The 13,817-nt window shown below is 40.8% G+C and overlaps 6 non-coding genes across 6 annotated transcripts; all 6 read right to left on the reverse strand.

Annotated features, from left to right (window-relative positions):
- Positions 1-464: 464 nt before the first annotated feature.
- trnav-aac (transfer RNA valine (anticodon AAC)) lies at positions 465-537 on the reverse strand. Its single transcript has one exon. It is a non-coding gene; the product is annotated as a tRNA-Val (tRNA).
- A 1,977-nt stretch (positions 538-2,514) lies between these two features.
- Positions 2,515-2,587, reverse strand: trnav-aac (transfer RNA valine (anticodon AAC)). Its single transcript has one exon. It is a non-coding gene; the product is annotated as a tRNA-Val (tRNA).
- A 1,977-nt stretch (positions 2,588-4,564) lies between these two features.
- On the reverse strand, positions 4,565-4,637 carry trnav-aac (transfer RNA valine (anticodon AAC)). The gene has a single exon. It is a non-coding gene; the product is annotated as a tRNA-Val (tRNA).
- A 1,977-nt stretch (positions 4,638-6,614) lies between these two features.
- On the reverse strand, positions 6,615-6,687 carry trnav-aac (transfer RNA valine (anticodon AAC)). Its single transcript has one exon. It is a non-coding gene; the product is annotated as a tRNA-Val (tRNA).
- Positions 6,688-8,664: 1,977 nt separating this feature from the next.
- trnav-cac (transfer RNA valine (anticodon CAC)) lies at positions 8,665-8,737 on the reverse strand. The gene has a single exon. It is a non-coding gene; the product is annotated as a tRNA-Val (tRNA).
- A 2,226-nt stretch (positions 8,738-10,963) lies between these two features.
- On the reverse strand, positions 10,964-11,036 carry trnav-aac (transfer RNA valine (anticodon AAC)). Its single transcript has one exon. It is a non-coding gene; the product is annotated as a tRNA-Val (tRNA).
- Positions 11,037-13,817: the final 2,781 nt, after the last annotated feature.

Genomic DNA, 13,817 nt, shown 5'->3' on the forward strand with positions numbered 1-13,817 from the left:
ACCCACAACATTTTGTTGCACACTGCAGGAATTGCTAACATGTATACCGGATGACAGTCAAACTTCAATAACTTTTTATAGAATCATAGAAAATTGCCTGAACCCCTGTGGTTAATGAAGGGAATTTTAATGGTTGAGTTCCGTATACACCTTGGAATTATGGAAAACATGGTTTGTAGTTTGCAGAAACGGGGCTTAGATCTGCTGTTGTGAACCGAGGTAAAGCTGCAGGATCCTTGAATAATCTTTCACAATTCAACTGAAAGCAGCCGGAATGTGCAACTTTGAGAGGGGCTGTCTGCACGGTCAGGGCTGGAAACGGAAGTGAGCGAGCGAAACCGTAGTGTTCTGTGTGTGTGTACAACTGTACAGAATAACACAAATGTAACAGGACTTTGTTACATTGCATAACAAATGCGAATTGATCCATTTTTCTACGATTTAAATGAACAAGATTTACAAAATGTTTCCGCCCGGTTTCGAACCGGGGACCTTTCGCGTGTTAGGCGAACGTGATAACCACTACACTACGGAAACGCTGGATAAAACAGTCGCCTTTGGCTATAAATCTATGAATCTATGAAGAAACTTATTTAAGTTTGACTGTCACCCAGCAAACATGTTACAATTTCCTTCAGTGTGCAACACACATTTTTGTTCGTTTTAATACAATTAATAAGATTCTCACAGACTTCAATTGTCTTTGTCAGAACTGAAATCCCTGACTGGGAATCAAACCTGATTGTTTTCAATGATGATTGGATTGTCCTATGAGGAGAGATTGAGTAGATTGGGCCTATAATCTCTGGAGTTCAGAAGTACGAGATGTGTTGTCATTGAAAGGTACAATTTTCTTGGAGGGCTTGAAAGGATAGAAGCTGAGAGGTTGTTTCCCCTGGCTGGAGAGTCTAGAACTGGGGGGCAGAGTCTGAGGATTAGGGGCCGGCTATTTGAGACTCAGATGAGGAGACATTTCTTCACTCAGAGGCTTGTGATCTTTGCAATTCTCAACCTCAGAGGGCAGTGGATGCTCAGTCATTGAGTATATTCAAGGATTTGAGAGTCCTTTTACATAGAATACAGAAAGTTAACTTTTGTGAGCTCTTCCTTTATATTGAGCGCTGTCTCCTTCTTTAATCGTTGTCAGCTTTCGCTTGGCGGTTACTTCGCAGCACCAACTTCTTTGTAAGTTCGAACTCTGTCTCACCGCGGGCGCAGTCTGGGCTTTTTTCAATCCCCTTCAACACCGAAACACATTAAAGCAGTGATTTTAATTTAGTAGTGTGATATTTTTCGAGGCACCATTAAATGCTTCAATAATTTATTCCTATCAGTGTTGCAGGCTGGGTTCGATTCACGGTTAGGGAAGAAATTTTGATATCACCGTTTCTTATTCATGAATGCGATGTAATTTTATTAAATTAATTACATGCATCTAATGTGAATAAATAAGAACTGCTTTAATCACCATTAATTAACCGGTAACTTTATTTTGCGGAATGAAAGACATAATAATATGGTTACTGAGGGACAGTCGAAACTTCATTCATTTATTTTGCTCTTTGCATCTCCTGAACTGTTAACCCATATCTCATTTTACACATTGCATTTCAGGAGAATGGTTTAAAATGTTCATTGCTTGAGAGAGCAGCGATCTGGGGCAACATTTGTAAAATTTAACGGGACCGGCTATTTCACAGAAAAAACCGATTCTCTCACATGATGTTTTCAGACCACACACTGACTGATCTTTGCTAGGCCCCAAGTGGATGATCTGACACTTGCCCGCGTTGAGCTCCATTATTCACTGGTCAGGGGAGATTTAATAGAGGTGATCAAAATTAAGGGGGAAACCGTTTCCACTGGCAGGAGTGTCAGCAGGGCTATGGGGGAAGAGCAGCGGAGTGGGACTGATTGGATAGCTCTTTCAAAGATGCAATATGAATTCCTCATTTTAACCTGCAATTGATAGATTTTAGTTAACCAACGGTATTAAGGGATCATTGAAGTCTGTGAGACACTTCATAACTGTTTCTATTATCATTAATCAACCCACAACATTTTGTTGCACACTGCAGGAATTGCTAACATGTATACCGGATGACAGTCAAACTTCAATAACTTTTTATAGAATCATAGAAAATTGCCTGAACCCCTGTGGTTAATGAAGGGAATTTTAATGGTTGAGTTCCGTATACACCTTGGAATTATGGAAAACATGGTTTGTAGTTTGCAGAAACGGGGCTTAGATCTGCTGTTGTGAACCGAGGTAAAGCTGCAGGATCCTTGAATAATCTTTCACAATTCAACTGAAAGCAGCCGGAATGTGCAACTTTGAGAGGGGCTGTCTGCACGGTCAGGGCTGGAAACGGAAGTGAGCGAGCGAAACCGTAGTGTTCTGTGTGTGTGTACAACTGTACAGAATAACACAAATGTAACAGGACTTTGTTACATTGCATAACAAATGCGAATTGATCCATTTTTCTACGATTTAAATGAACATGATTTACAAAATGCTTCCGCCCGGTTTCGAACCGGGGACCTTTCGCGTGTTAGGCGAACGTGATAACCACTACACTACGGAAACGCTGGATAAAACAGTCGCCTTTGGCTATAAATCTATGAATCTATGAAGAAAGTTATTTAAGTTTGACTGTCACCCAGCAAACATGTTACAATTTCCTTCAGTGTGCAACACACATTTTTGTTCGTTTTAATACAATTAATAAGATTCTCACAGACTTCAATTGTCTTTGTCAGAACTGAAATCCCTGACTGGGAATCAAACCTGATTGTTTTCAATGATGATTGGATTGTCCTATGAGGAGAGATTGAGTAGATTGGGCCTATAATCTCTGGAGTTCAGAAGTACGAGATGTGTTGTCATTGAAAGGTACAATTTTCTTGGAGGGCTTGAAAGGATAGAAGCTGAGAGGTTGTTTCCCCTGGCTGGAGAGTCTAGAACTGGGGGGCAGAGTCTGAGGATTAGGGGCCGGCTATTTGAGACTCAGATGAGGAGACATTTCTTCACTCAGAGGCTTGTGATCTTTGCAATTCTCAACCTCAGAGGGCAGTGGATGCTCAGTCATTGAGTATATTCAAGGATTTGAGAGTCCTTTTACATAGAATACAGAAAGTTAACTTTTGTGAGCTCTTCCTTTATATTGAGCGCTGTCTCCTTCTTTAATCGTTGTCAGCTTTCGCTTGGCGGTTACTTCGCAGCACCAACTTCTTTGTAAGTTCGAACTCTGTCTCACCGCGGGCGCAGTCTGGGCTTTTTTCAATCCCCTTCAACACCGAAACACATTAAAGCAGTGATTTTAATTTAGTAGTGTGATATTTTTCGAGGCACCATTAAATGATTCAATAATTTATTCCTATCAGTGTTGCAGGCTGGGTTCGATTCCCGGTTAGGGAAGAAATTTTGATATCACCGTTTCTTATTCATGAATGCGATGTAATTTTATTAAATTAATTACATGCATCTAATGTGAATAAATAAGAACTGCTTTAATCACCATTAATTAACCGGTAACTTTATTTTGCGGAATGAAAGACATAATAATATGGTTACTGAGGGACAGTCGAAACTTCATTCATTTATTTTGCTCTTTGCATCTCCTGAACTGTTAACCCATTTCTCATTTTACACATTGCATTTCAGGAGAATGGTTTAAAATGTTCATTGCTTGAGAGAGCAGCGATCTGGGGCAACATTTGTAAAATTTAACGGGACCGGCTATTTCACAGAAAAAACCGATTCTCTCACATGATGTTTTCAGACCACACACTGACTGATCTTTGCTAGGCCCCAAGTGGATGATCTGACACTTGCCCGCGTTGAGCTCCATTATTCACTGGTCAGGGGAGATTTAATAGAGGTGATCAAAATTAAGGGGGAAACCGTTTCCACTGGCAGGAGTGTCAGCAGGGCTATGGGGGAAGAGCAGCGGAGTGGGACTGATTGGATAGCTCTTTCAAAGATGCAATATGAATTCCTCATTTTAACCTGCAATTGATAGATTTTAGTTAACCAACGGTATTAAGGGATCATTGAAGTCTGTGAGACACTTCATAACTGTTTCTATTATCACTAATCAACCCACAACATTTTGTTGCACACTGCAGGAATTGCTAACATGTATACCGGATGACAGTCAAACTTCAATAACTTTTTATAGAATCATAGAAAATTGCCTGAACCCCTGTGGTTAATGAAGGGAATTTTAATGGTTGAGTTCCGTATACACCTTGGAATTATGGAAAACATGGTTTGTAGTTTGCAGAAACGGGGCTTAGATCTGCTGTTGTGAACCGAGGTAAAGCTGCAGGATCCTTGAATAATCTTTCACAATTCAACTGAAAGCAGCCGGAATGTGCAACTTTGAGAGGGGCTGTCTGCACGGTCAGGGCTGGAAACGGAAGTGAGCGAGCGAAACCGTAGTGTTCTGTGTGTGTGTACAACTGTACAGAATAACACAAATGTAACAGGACTTTGTTACATTGCATAACAAATGCGAATTGATCCATTTTTCTACGATTTAAATGAACATGATTTACAAAATGCTTCCGCCCGGTTTCGAACCGGGGACCTTTCGCGTGTTAGGCGAACGTGATAACCACTACACTACGGAAACGCTGGATAAAACAGTCGCCTTTGGCTATAAATCTATGAATCTATGAAGAAAGTTATTTAAGTTTGACTGTCACCCAGCAAACATGTTACAATTTCCTTCAGTGTGCAACACACATTTTTGTTCGTTTTAATACAATTAATAAGATTCTCACAGACTTCAATTGTCTTTGTCAGAACTGAAATCCCTGACTGGGAATCAAACCTGATTGTTTTCAATGATGATTGGATTGTCCTATGAGGAGAGATTGAGTAGATTGGGCCTATAATCTCTGGAGTTCAGAAGTACGAGATGTGTTGTCATTGAAAGGTACAATTTTCTTGGAGGGCTTGAAAGGATAGAAGCTGAGAGGTTGTTTCCCCTGGCTGGAGAGTCTAGAACTGGGGGGCAGAGTCTGAGGATTAGGGGCCGGCTATTTGAGACTCAGATGAGGAGACATTTCTTCACTCAGAGGCTTGTGATCTTTGCAATTCTCAACCTCAGAGGGCAGTGGATGCTCAGTCATTGAGTATATTCAAGGATTTGAGAGTCCTTTTACATAGAATACAGAAAGTTAACTTTTGTGAGCTCTTCCTTTATATTGAGCGCTGTCTCCTTCTTTAATCGTTGTCAGCTTTCGCTTGGCGGTTACTTCGCAGCACCAACTTCTTTGTAAGTTCGAACTCTGTCTCACCGCGGGCGCAGTCTGGGCTTTTTTCAATCCCCTTCAACACCGAAACACATTAAAGCAGTGATTTTAATTTAGTAGTGTGATATTTTTCGAGGCACCATTAAATGATTCAATAATTTATTCCTATCAGTGTTGCAGGCTGGGTTCGATTCCCGGTTAGGGAAGAAATTTTGATATCACCGTTTCTTATTCATGAATGCGATGTAATTTTATTAAATTAATTACATGCATCTAATGTGAATAAATAAGAACTGCTTTAATCACCATTAATTAACCGGTAACTTTATTTTGCGGAATGAAAGACATAATAATATGGTTACTGAGGGACAGTCGAAACTTCATTCATTTATTTTGCTCTTTGCATCTCCTGAACTGTTAACCCATTTCTCATTTTACACATTGCATTTCAGGAGAATGGTTTAAAATGTTCATTGCTTGAGAGAGCAGCGATCTGGGGCAACATTTGTAAAATTTAACGGGACCGGCTATTTCACAGAAAAAACCGATTCTCTCACATGATGTTTTCAGACCACACACTGACTGATCTTTGCTAGGCCCCAAGTGGATGATCTGACACTTGCCCGCGTTGAGCTCCATTATTCACTGGTCAGGGGAGATTTAATAGAGGTGATCAAAATTAAGGGGGAAACCGTTTCCACTGGCAGGAGTGTCAGCAGGGCTATGGGGGAAGAGCAGCGGAGTGGGACTGATTGGATAGCTCTTTCAAAGATGCAATATGAATTCCTCATTTTAACCTGCAATTGATAGATTTTAGTTAACCAACGGTATTAAGGGATCATTGAAGTCTGTGAGACACTTCATAACTGTTTCTATTATCATTAATCAACCCACAACATTTTGTTGCACACTGCAGGAATTGTTAACATGTATACCGGATGACAGTCAAACTTCAATAACTTTTTATAGAATCATAGAAAATTGCCTGAACCCCTGTGGTTAATGAAGGGAATTTTAATGGTTGAGTTCCGTATACACCTTGGAATTCTGGAAAACATGGTTTGTAGTTTGCAGAAACGGGGCTTAGATCTGCTGTTGTGAACCGAGGTAAAGCTGCAGGATCCTTGAATAATCTTTCACAATTCAACTGAAAGCAGCCGGAATGTGCAACTTTGAGAGGGGCTGTCTGCACGGTCAGGGCTGGAAACGGAAGTGAGCGAGCGAAACCGTAGTGTTCTGTGTGTGTGTACAACTGTACAGAATAACACAAATGTAACAGGACTTTGTTACATTGCATAACAAATGCGAATTGATCCATTTTTCTACGATTTAAATGAACATGATTTACAAAATGTTTCCGCCCGGTTTCGAACCGGGGACCTTTCGCGTGTTAGGCGAACGTGATAACCACTACACTACGGAAACGCTGGATAAAACAGTCGCCTTTGGCTATAAATCTATGAATCTATGAAGAAAGTTATTTAAGTTTGACTGTCACCCAGCAAACATGTTGCAATTTCCTTCAGTGTGCAACACACATTTTTGTTCGTTTTAATACAATTAATAAGATTCTCACAGACTTCAATTGTCTTTGTCAGAACTGAAATCCCTGACTGGGAATCAAACCTGATTGTTTTCAATGATGATTGGATTGTCCTATGAGGAGAGATTGAGTAGATTGGGCCTATAATCTCTGGAGTTCAGAAGTACGAGATGTGTTGTCATTGAAAGGTACAATTTTCTTGGAGGGCTTGAAACGGTAGAAGATGAGAGGTTGTTTCCCCTGGCTGGAGAGTCTGGAACTAGGAGGCAGAGTCTCAGGATAAGGGGCCGGCCATTTGAGACTCAGATGAGGAGACATTTCTTCAATCAGAGGCTTGTGAATCTTTGCAATTCTCAACCTCAGAGGGCAGTGGATGCTCAGTCATTGAGTATATTCAAGAATTTGGGAGTCCTTTTACACAGAATACAGAAAGTAACGTTTGTTGGCTCATCCTTTATATTGAGCGGTTTCTCGTCCTTCAATCGGTGTCGGCTTTCGCCCAGCTGTTACTTCACAGCACCAACTTCTTTGCAAGTTCGAACTCTGTCTCACCGCGGGCGCAGTCTGGGCTTTTTTCAATCCCCTTCAACACCGACACACATTAAAGCAGTGATTTTAATTTAGCAGTGTGATATTTTTTGAGGCACCATTAAATGATTCAATAACGTATTCCTATCAGTATCGCGAGCTGGGTTCGATTCCCGGTTAGGTAAGAAATTTTGATATCACCGTTTCTTATTCATGAATGCGATGCAATTTTATTAAATTAATTTTATGCATCTAATGTGAATAAATAAGAACTGCTTTAATCACCATTAATTAACCGGTAACTTTATTTTGCAGAATGAAAGACATGATAATTTGGTTACTGAGGGACAGTCGAAACTTCATTCATTTATTTTGCTCTTTGCATCTCCTGAACTGATAACTCATATCTCATTTTACACATTGCATTTTAGGAGAATGGTTTAAAATGTTCATTGCTTGAGAGAGCAGCGATCTGGGGCAACATTTGTAAAATTTAACGGGACCGGCTACTTCACAGAAAAAACCTATTCTCTCACATGATGTTTTCAGACCACACACTGACCGATCTTTGCTCGGCCCCAAGTGGATGATCTGATACTTGCCCGCGTTGAACTCCATTAATCACTGGTCAGGGGAGATTTAATAGAGGTGATCAAAATTATGGGGGAAACAGTTTCCACTGGCAGGAGTGTCAGCAGGGCTATGGGGGAAGAGCTGCGGAGTGGGACTGATTGGATAGCTCTTTCAAAGATGCATCATGAATTGCTCATTTTAACCTGCGATTGATAGCTTTTAGTCAACCAACGGTATTAAGGAATCATTGAAGTCTGTGAGACACTTCATAACTGTTTCTATTATCATTAATCAACCCACAACATTTTGTTGCACACTGCAGGAATTGCTAACATGTATACCGGATGACAGTCAAACTTTAATAACTTGTTATAGAATCATAGAAAATTACCTGAACCCCTGAGGTTAATGAAGGGAATTTTAATGGTTGAGTTCCGTATACACCTTGGAATTCTGGAAAACATGGTTTGTTGGTTGCAGCAACGCGGCTTCGATCTGCTGTTGTGAACCGAAGTAAAGCTGCAGGATCCTTGAATAATCTTTCACAATTCAACTGAAAGCAGCCGGATTGTGTAGCTTTGAGAGGGGCTGTCTGCACGGTCAGGGCTGGAAACGGAAGTGAGCGAGCGACACCGTAGTGTTCTGTGTGTGTGCATAACTGTACAGAATAACACAAATGTAACAGGACTTTGTTACTTTGCATAACAAATGGGAATTGATCCATTTTTCGACGATTTAAATGAACATGATTTACAAAATGTTTCCGCCCGGTTTCGAACCGGGGACTTTTCGCGTGTGAGGCGAACGTGATAACCACTACACTACGGAAACGCTGGATAAAACAGTCGCCTTTTGTTATAAATCTATGAATCTCTGACGAAAGTTATTAAAGTTTGACTGTCACCCGGCAAACATGTTACAATTTCCTTCAGTGTGCAACACACATTTTTGTTCGTTTTAATACAATTAATAAGATTCTCACAGACTTCAATGGTCTTTGTCAGAACTGAAATCCCTGACTGGGAGTCAGACCTGATTGTTTTCAATGATGACAGGATTGTCCTATGAGGAGAGATTGAGCAGATTTGGCCTATAATCTCTGGAGTTCAGAAGAACGAGAGGAGTTCTCATTGAAAGGTATAATTTTGTTGCAGTGCTTGAAAGGGTAGAAGCTGAGAGGTTGTTTCCCCTGGCTGGAGAATCTAGAACTGGGGGGCAGAGTCTGAGGATTAGGGGCCGGCTATTTGAGACTCAGATGAGGAGACATTTCTTCACTCAGAGGCTTGTGATCTTTGCAATTCTCAACCTCAGAGGGCAGTGGGTGCTCAGTCATTGAGTATATTCAAGGATTTGAGAGTCCTTTTACACAGAATACAGAAAGTTAACGTTTGTGAGCTCATCCTTTATATTGAGCGGTGTCTCCTTCATTAATCGGTGTCAGCTTTCGCTTGGCGGTTACTTCGCAGCACCAACTTCTTTGTAAGTTCGAATTCTGTCTCACCGCGGGCGCAGTCTGGGCTTTTTTCAATCCCCTTCAACACCGAAACACATTATAGCAGTGATTTTAATTTAGTAGTGTGATATTTTTCGAGGCACCATTAAATAATTCAATAATTTATTCCTATCAGTGTTGCAGGCTGGGTTCGATTCACGGTCATAGAGTCATAGAGTAATACAGCACGGATAGAGGCCCTTCGGCCCATCGTGTCCGCGCCGGCCATCAAGCCCTGTCTAATCTAATCCCATATTCCAGCATTTGGCCCGTAGCCTTGTATGCTATGGCATTTCAAGTGCACATCCAAATGCTTCTTAAATGTTGTGAGGGTTTCTGCCTCCACAACCCTTTCAGGCAGTGAGTTCCAGACTCCAACCACCCTCTGGGTGAAAAAGTTCTTTCTCACGGTTAGGGAAGAAATTTTGATATCACCGTTTCTTATTCATGAATGCGATGTAATTTTATTAAATTAATTACATGCATCTAATGTGAATAAATAAGAACTGCTTTAATCACCATTAATTAACTGGTAACTTTATTTTGCGGAATGAAAGAGATAATAATATGGTTACTGAGGGACAGTCGAAACTTCATACATTTATTTTGCTCTTTGCATCTCCTGAACTGTTAACCCATATCTCATTTAACACATTGCATTTCAGGAGAATGGTTTAAAATGTTCATTGCTTGAGAGAGCAGCGATCTGGGGCAACATTTGTAAAATTTAACGGGACCTTCTATTTCACAGAAAAAACCGATTCTCTCACATGATGTTTTCAGACCCCACACGGACTGATCTTTGCTAGGCCCCAAGTGGATGATCTGACACTTGCCCGCGTTGAGCTCCATTAATCACTGGTCAGGGGAGATTTAATAGAGGTGATCAAAATTAAGGGGGAAACCGTTTCCACTGGCAGGAGTGTCAGCAGGGCTATGGGGGAAGAGCAGCGGAGTGGGACTGATTGGATAGCTCTTTCAAAGATGCAATATGAATTCCTCATTTTAACCTGCAATTGATAGACTTTAGTTAACCAACGGTATTAAGGGATCATTGAAGTCTGTGAGACACTTCATAATTGTTTCTATTATCATTAATCAACCCACAACATTTTGTTGCACACTGCAGGAATTGTTAACATGTATAACGGATGACAGTCAAACTTTAATAACGTTTTATAGAATCATAGAATATTGCCTGAACCCCTGTGGTTAATGAAGGGAATTTTAATGGTTGAGTTCCGTATACACCTTGGAATTCTGGAAAACATGGTTTGTAGTTTGCAGAAACGGGGCTTAGATCTGCTGTTGTGAACCGAGGTAAAGCTGCAGGATCCTTGAATAATCTTTCACAATTCAACTGAAAGCAGCCGGAATGTGCAACTTTGAGAGGGGCTGTCTGCACGGTCAGGGCTGGAAACGGAAGTGAGCGAGCGAAACCGTAGTATTCTGTGTGTGTGCACAACTGTACAGAATAACACAAATGTAACAGGACTTTGTTACATTGCATAACAAATGCGAATTGATCCATTTTTCTACGATTTAAATGAACATGATTTACAAAATGTTTCCGCCCGGTTTCGAACCGGGGACCTTTCGCGTGTTAGGCGAACGTGATAACCACTACACTACGAAAACGATGTATCAAACAGTCGCCTTTTGCTAGACATCTATGAATCTATGAAGAAAGTTTTTAAAGTTTGACTGCCACCCAGCAAACATGTTACAATTTCCTTCAGTGTGCAACACACATTTTTGCTGGTTTTAATACAATTATTAAGATTCTCACAGACTTCAATGGTCTTTGTCAGAACTGAAATCCCTGACTGGGAATCAAACCTGATTGTTTTCAATGATGATAGGATTGTCCTATGAGGAGAGATTGAGTAGATTGGGCCTATAATCTCTGGAGTTCAGAAGAACGAGAGGAGTTCTCATTGAAAGGTTCAATTTTCATGGAGGGCTTGAAAGGGTAGAAGCTGAGAGGTTGTTTCCCCTGGCTCGAGAGTCTAGAACTGGGGGGCAGAGTCTCAGGATAAGGGGTCGGCCATTTGAGAGTCAGATGAGGAGACATTTCTTCACTCAGAGGCTTGTGAATCTTTGCAATTCTCAACCTCAGAGGGCAGTGGATGCTCAGTCATTGAGTATATTCAAGGATTTGGGAGTCCTTTTACACAGAATACAGAAATTAACGTTTGTGAGCTCATCCTTTATATTGAGCGGTTTCTAATCCTTTAATCGGTGTCAGCTTTCGCTCAGCGGTTACTTCGCAGCACTAACTTCTTTGTAAGTTCGAACTCTGTCTCACCGCGGGCGCAGTCTGGGCTTTTTTCAATCCCCTTCAACACCGAAACACATTAAAGCAGTGATTTTAATTTCGCAGTGTGACATTTTTCGAGGCACCATTAAATAATTCAATAACGTATTCCTATCAGTGTTGCAGGCTGTGTTCGATTCCCGGTTAGAGAATAAATTTTGATACCACCGTTTCTTATTCATGAATGCGATGTAATTTTATTAAATTAATTACATGCATCTAATGTGAATAAATAAGAACTGCTATAATCACCATTAATTAACCGGTAACTTTATTTTGCAGAATGAAAGACATGATAATATGGTTACTGAGGGACAGTCGAAACTTCATTCGTTTATTTTGCTCTTTGCATCTCCTGAACTGTTAACCCATATCTCATTTTACACATTGCATTTTAGGAGAATAGTTTAAAATCTTCATTGCTTGAGAGATCAGCGACCTGGGGCAAGATTTGTAAAATTTATCGGGACCGGCTATTTCACAGAAAAAACCTATTCTCTCACATGATGTTTTCAGACCACACACTGACCAATCTTTGCTCGGCCCCAAGTGGATGATCTGACACTTGCCCGCGTTGAACTCCATTGATCACTGGTCAGGGGAGATTTAATAGAGGTGATCAAAATTATGGGGGAAAAAGTTTCCACTGGCAGGAGTGTCAGCAGGGCTATGGGGGACGACCTGCGGAGTGGGACTGATTGGATAGCTCGTTCAAAGATGCATCATGAATTGCTCATTTTAACCTGCGATTGATAGATTTTAGTTAACCAACGGCATTAAGGGATCATTGAAGTCTGTGAGACACTTCATAATTGTTTCTATTATCAATAATCCACCCACAACATTTTGTTGCACACTGCAGGAATTGTTAACATGTATAACGGATGACAGTCAAACTTTAATAACGTTTTATAGAATCAGAGAAAATTGCCTGAACCCCTGTGGTTAATGAAGGGAAGTTTAATGTTTGAGTTCCGTATCCATCTTGGAATTCTGGAAAACATGGTTTGTAGATTGCAGAGACGCGACTTAGATCTGCTGTTGTGAACCGAGGTAAACATGCAGGATCCTTGAATAATTTTTCACAATTCAACTGAAAGCAGCCGGAATGTGCAGCTTTGAGAGGGCTGTCTGCACGGTCAGGTCCGGAAACGGAAGTGAGCGAGCGACACCGTAGTGTTTTGTGTGTGTGCAGAACTGTACAGAATAACACAAATGTAACAGGACTTTGTTACATTGCATAACAAATGCGAACTGATCCATTTTTCTACGACATAAATGAACATGATTTACAAAATGTTGCCGCCCGGTTGCGAACCGGGGACTTTTCGCGTGTGAGGCGAACGTGATAACCACTACACTACAGAAACGCTGTATAAAGCCGTCGCCTTTGGCTATAAATCTATGAATCTATGAAGAAAGTTATTAAAGTTTGACTGTCACCCAGCAAACATGTTACAATTTCCTTCAGTGTGCAACACACATTTTTGTTGGTTTTAATACAATTAATAAGATTCTCACAGACTTCAATTGTCTTTGTCAGAACTGAAATCCCTGACTGGGAATCAAACCTGATTATTTTCAATGATGATTGGATTGTCCTATGAGGAGAGATTGAGTAGATTGGGTCTATAATCTCTGGAGTTCAGAAGTACGAGATGTGTTGTCATTGAAAGGTTCAATTTTCTTGGAGGGCTTGAAACGGTAGAAGATGAGAGGTTGTTTCCCCTGGCTGGAGAGTCTCGAACTAGGAGGCAGAGTCTCAGGATAAGGGGCCGGCCATTTGAGACTCAGATGAGGAGACATTTCTTCACTCAGGGGCTTGTGAATCTTTGCAATTTTCAACCTCAGAGGGCAGTGGATGCTCAGTCATTGAGTATATTCAAGAATTTGGGTGTCCTTTTACACAGAATACAGAAATTAACGTTTGTGAGCTCATCCTTTATATTGAGCGGTTTCTCGTCCTTTAATCGGTGTCAGCTTTCGCCCAGCTGTTACTTCACAGCACCAACTTCTTTGTAAGTTCGAACTCTGTCTCACCGCGGGCGCAATCTGGGCTTTTTTCAATCCCCTTCAACACCGAAACACATTAAAGCAGTGAT

The sequence above is a fragment of the Somniosus microcephalus genome, unplaced genomic scaffold (genome assembly GCF_052327205.1).
Source record: "Somniosus microcephalus isolate GS21.2 unplaced genomic scaffold, FLI_Smic_1.0 unresolved_chr4, whole genome shotgun sequence".
NCBI classification, from domain to species: Eukaryota; Metazoa; Chordata; class Chondrichthyes; order Squaliformes; family Somniosidae; genus Somniosus; species Somniosus microcephalus.